The sequence below is a fragment of the Zerene cesonia genome, chromosome 24, assembly GCF_012273895.1.
Source record: "Zerene cesonia ecotype Mississippi chromosome 24, Zerene_cesonia_1.1, whole genome shotgun sequence".
Taxonomy (NCBI): Eukaryota; Metazoa; Arthropoda; class Insecta; order Lepidoptera; family Pieridae; genus Zerene; species Zerene cesonia.
The window spans coordinates 1,891,487-1,897,109 of record NC_052125.1 but is presented as its reverse complement, the minus strand read 5'-3'; the positions used below and the strand labels follow the sequence as shown (position 1 = coordinate 1,897,109).

General features: G+C 34.0%; 1 protein-coding gene across 1 annotated transcript in view; it reads left to right on the top strand.

The window, feature by feature from the left end:
* Window positions 1-407: 407 nt before the first annotated feature.
* LOC119836355 overlaps window positions 408-5,623 on the top strand; it is a 29,366-nt gene continuing 24,150 nt past the window's right edge. The window contains exon 1 of the mRNA XM_038361659.1: window positions 408-567. The gene's annotated coding sequence lies outside the window, so the exon portion shown is untranslated. The remainder of the gene's footprint in view (window positions 568-5,623) is intronic.

Here is a 5,623-nt window from a genome sequence, read left to right as displayed (position 1 = left end):
ATGGCTCCACCCAAGAGATAGACTTTGTTTTTGTCTAGTGAAAAAATTACTACGTACTTACATATTTGAGTAATACACAAAACTTACCAACGCTATTTTCAATATTTGTCTTGGACTCTTAAATATGCACCATTTATGTTACGGAAATAAAAGGTCACACGAAATACACCCATCAATCATATTTAATCAAACCTTAAAAATGATTAATGTGATTGATGTGATGTATGATTATTATTAAAACTCTTATTAAATAGTGAATAATATATTTTTTTCATAAAACTAATAGATTTTTTCTTATAATAGAATACACTAATGCCATCTAGCGGGCAATAGCAGAGGAGGCATTTCTATTTATAAACAACATGATTGTCTATGGAATTTGGCACAGCCACTTGAGTAAAGTCAACTTTGACAGATCTTCTAATGTAACAGTGATCATTTATTTTTTTATAACCACTTGCATTTCGATACAAAATATTAGTAATTCGTGGAGTGGTATTACGTGAACAAGATGAAAATACGAGCCCACGCATTTCGCGAACCGTGGAATGCGACCCGCTAGCATCGGTAAGTGATCAAATTCATAGAGCGAACGCATTAGATGTCCTTATTTTTAACTGATTAAAAAAACTGTAGTCAATTGCCTGTTAACCTTTTAACTAAAGGCGAGAGACGCGTAATTTGACGCTGTGTCGTGTATAATTTTATTACTAATCGCCTAGCCGTTGCCTATATTGTCGCGTACTCTAGGTTGCCTTTGTAACTACCACCTACTAGAGTTATCAAAATATAAAATATCTGTTATCTCAATTAGTACAAAATTTAAACCATTGATTGGCGCTAAACCGCTAGATAAAGCTATATAACTGAATATTATCGTGTTTTTACGAAAATTAATTGATTAGGGATATATTTACTGATTAGTTCAGTTAGTGTTTAAAGTGGTTTTGAGAAATTGAACCTCTGAAAACTCAGGATTAATAAAAAGGTCAGTGAATGTACATTTTTTTGTGTTTCGATAGAACAAACAGTTATTTTATCAGTGAAATGCCATCAAAATAATCTTTGTCTGATAATAATTTCTTACACTTACCTTTGTTTTTATTTTCACGTCAATAAGATGATTTCTTTTTTGTTTCGTATTCTAATTTCGAAAATTCCATTGCGCTTATATTGTTATTTTTTTATTGTAACATTTATTATATTTAGTTTAGGAGTTTTTTTTTTAACTGACACCTATTCAATTTTTTATCTAATATTTTAATTGATTTTGCTGATAAGGCTAAATTTATATTTAAGTAGATAGAATTTTTATATCATGTACATGACAAGAAGTATTTAATTTTATCATGAAATAATGACCTAACTTATATAATAATATTAATTTTCATGCAACAAATGTTTTTTTTTTATTCAAACTATGGCACATTAAAATCCTGTTTCTTTTTATATTTTAATGATTTCTAGAGGGCTAAAAATGTTCTCTATGATTTGAAAATGAGGATTATGGTTGTTTTTAAAGTATTATTTCATCACTTCATAGATAAGTAATATTTTGTTAATCATATTGTGTATGTATTGAACACTAGCTGTGCCCTATGTTTTCTCCCTCATTGTACATGATGTTAAACTGTATATAGACTTCCTTCATTAATGGACTATCTAATGCTGAAGGAATTTCACATTGGCGCTTTTTTCTTGAATACTTAAACTCAGGCTCGATATTATTTGTTTGCTTAGAAGAATATTTTCTTCATAATTTATCTTGTGTTTGTTGACATGACTTGCTGTTTTTTTTTATTTGTGTGTAATCTGTTTGATGTGTGAGTCTTATAGATATATTGTATTTAATTTGATTTATGTACAATTTTTTAGATTTTTTTTAATGTCCCAAAATTTGATTATCGTCTCATGAGTTTTTTGACTAAAAGAATTTTTAACATTCATATATATTCCTATTGCCATAATAATATGTAGTAAGAGAATTTCTATGCTATCTATATAAATAAAAATAAATTGTCAAATGGTTGAATTGTTACGTTTAAAACTCGAGAATGGCTCAACCATTTGTGCTGATTTATTTATATGTTATTTCTCTCTATGAGAACCTTCTTTGCTATAACGAAAATAGCATGAGAAAAGATTTTATGGAGAGAAAGAATGTACCAGGGTTAGAGACGGGGCAGATAACTTGTTTTCTAAGAAAAATCTGAAAGTTCTCTAGGCATTGTGTACGTAGAATGCTTGAGATCCTAGTAATATAGTATTTAAAATCTACACTCATTAAAAATAAGAAAGATTTCAATTGTTACATGTTTGTTCAAATTTATGTTCGACTAGCTGCGCCCCGCGGTTTTACCCGCGTAAGTCCGTAACCCGTAGGAAGATCGGGATAAAAAGTAGCCTTTATGTTATTCCAGATGTCCAGCTATCTACGTATCAAATTTCATTGCAATCGGTTCAGTAGATTTTGCGTAAAAGAGCAACAAACACACACACACACATCCTTACAAACTTTGCATTTATAATATTAGTAGGATTAAATATTAAGTATTAAGTAAGATTATAAACTAACTGTAACCTGTAGCGTCACTCGCCAAGTGAAAAGTAGCCTATCTGCTACTGCTACTACAGACTATCTCCTCTCTCTCTCACCAAATTACTTGCAGATACGATAAACTGTATTCGCGTGAAAGAGCAACAAACATCCATACATCCATCCATACTGACAAACTTTCGCGTTTATAATTTTTGTAGTATTTAAAAAACGACCGGTTCCAAAAAAAACATTTTTTCCTTATTAGCGAGCTGCATAACTTGGGATGAATATATATTTAGTAAACTTTTATTTATTACTAGCTGAGCCCCGCGGTTTTTCCCGCGTAGTACCTGAGGATACATAGCCTAAAGAGTTCCTCAATAAATGGGCTATCTAACACTGAAAGAAATTTTCAAATCGAACTAGTAGTTCCTGAGTTTAGCGCGTTCAACCTAGCAAACAAACTCTTCAGCATTTTAATATTAATATCACCACATAGTCAATGAAACAAAGTCGGTTTTTCTCACCTTTTATGTATGCTTAAATCTTTAAAATTACGCAACGGATTTTGATGGGATTTTTTTTAATAGATAGCTTTTATGTATGCTTAAATCTTTAAAACTACGCAACGGATTTTGATGGGATTTTTTTTAATAGATAGAGTGATTCAAGAGGTAGGTTCATATGTATGATAAGATCTATTCAACTGCTCCGAATTAACGCGAGCGTAGCCGCGGGCAAAAGCAAGTCCTACTTCCTATCCCACTAATATTATAAATGCGAAAGTTTGTAAGGATGTGTTTGTGATTGTTGCTTTTTCACGCAAAAACTACTGAATCGATTGCAATGAAATTTGGTACGTAGACAGCTGGACAAGTGGAATAACATATAGGCAACTTTCTTTCCCGATATTCCTACGGGATACGGACTTACGCGGGTGAAACCGCGGGGCGCAGCTAGTTATACATATAAACCTTCTTGAATCTCATCTCTCATCTCATCATCAAATGATAATCTAAGCAGGAACTTTATATACATCAGGCGTATTTAATATTGCAAACGAACTAGCCACTTGTCCCGGCTTCGCCTGCTTGTATGTTCCTTGTTGTTTTTCCAGATTATAACACACTAGATGCTCGTCCCGGCTCTGCCCGGATATCAAGGCTCCGGTTTTATCCCAATGGAGTATTTCATCGGGATAAAAAGTATCCTATCAAACCGGTCATCACACACCCATCTCACACCCTGTCTGTATACAAAAATTTCATCAGAATCCGTTCAGTAGTACCATCGTGATTAACGGACAAACATCCAAACAAACAAACTTTCACATATTGGTGCGTAATGTATAATCGAACCCAGTTAAATTATATAACCATGAAAATAAATTAAACAATTACCACTTCTCTATAGTTCAAGCTAAGTATAATAACAACGAATGAACTTCGTACCGACTCGAATCAATGAGAGTTTATTATATACAAACCAGCTGCGCCCCGCGGTTTCACCCGCGTTAGTCCGTATCCCGTAGGGATATCGGAATAAAAAGTTGCTCATATGTTATTCCAGTTGTCCAGCTGTCCACGTACCAAATTTCATTGCAATCGGTTCAGTAGTTTTTGCGTGAAAGAGCAACAAACACACACACATCCTTACAAACTTTCGCATTTATAATATTAGTAGCATAGTAGGATTTGTTTTTCTCTCTTTCATTTTGTTTCTTATTTGTATTAGTGTGGTTTGTGTATGGGCAATTAATGTTTTTTTATTATTATTAATTTAAAAAGCTGAAGAGTTTGTTCGTATGTTGCAACGCGCCAATCTCAGGTACTGGTGGGCCTGCCGGGCTGACAGTGCGGATTTATGAAAATGAAGACTTTAAATGCATACATTCTAATATATAAAATTCTCGTGTCACAATGTTAGTTACCATACTCCTTCGAAACAGCTGGACCGATTTATATGAAATTTTGTGTGCATATCGGTTAAGTCTGTGAATCGGCCAACATCTATTTTTCATACTTCTAAATGATAAGAGTAAGGCATAACAGCGTTTGCCGGGTGCAGCTAGTTAATATTATAAAACGATATTTTAAACACATACCAATTACGATAATATAACAACCATACAATAAAAAAAAATGTAACAGGTAATTGTATGAGCAGTGGTGGCTCAGTGGTGAGAACCTCGGACTTCAAAATCGATAAGTCGGGGTTCGAGACCGGGCTGGCGTGCAGGAAATAATTTGATTTTTCAATTTATCTGCACATGTGGATAACATCACCACTGCTTAAAACGGTGATGGAAAACATCGTGAGGACACCGGCATGTAAAAGATTCAAAAGTTTGACGACATGTGACATCTGCCAACCCGCACTTGGCCAGCGTGGTGGATTATAGCCTGAACCCTCATGGGAAGCTTGTGTCCCAGCAGTGGGAACATATATGGGCTTTTGATGATGATGATGAATCGTATGCGAAATCAACTTAATAAGTGACATCAAAACAACTTTAAAATCGTCTGAAAGTTGAAAGAGACGTAGGAAACTGCGTAATTTTATGTAAGTTTTTGAGCTACTCACATACATACATAAAATTACGCTTGTTTGTTGTCGTCGTGGTCCTATATCACTCGGGGACGTATGTAGCTCAATGCTGGTGAAAGAATTCTTCTAATCGGCCCAGTAGTTACGGAGCCTGTTTCAATCAAATCTATCCTTTTTTTATACCATACTAACTGTTCGCCCCAGCTCCGCCCGTGGTACATATATAGCCCATGTCACTCGATGTAGTTGCAGCTTTCCAATGGTGAGGGAATTTTTGAAATCGATCCAGTGGTATTTGCGTGAAAACGTGACAAACATACGAAAATATAAAAGTTTCCTCATTATATAATTAGTTATTAGGGTAGATAGGTATGTAACACACACACTAAGTTTTGTGTATTTTAATTTTTTGTTTCGCTTTAATCGAATATGCGTAATGAAAACTATCCGAAATTAATCCTACCTAATGTTATACATGCGAAAGTTTGTGAGGATGGATGTATGCGTATGTGTATGTTACTCTTTCACGCAAAAACT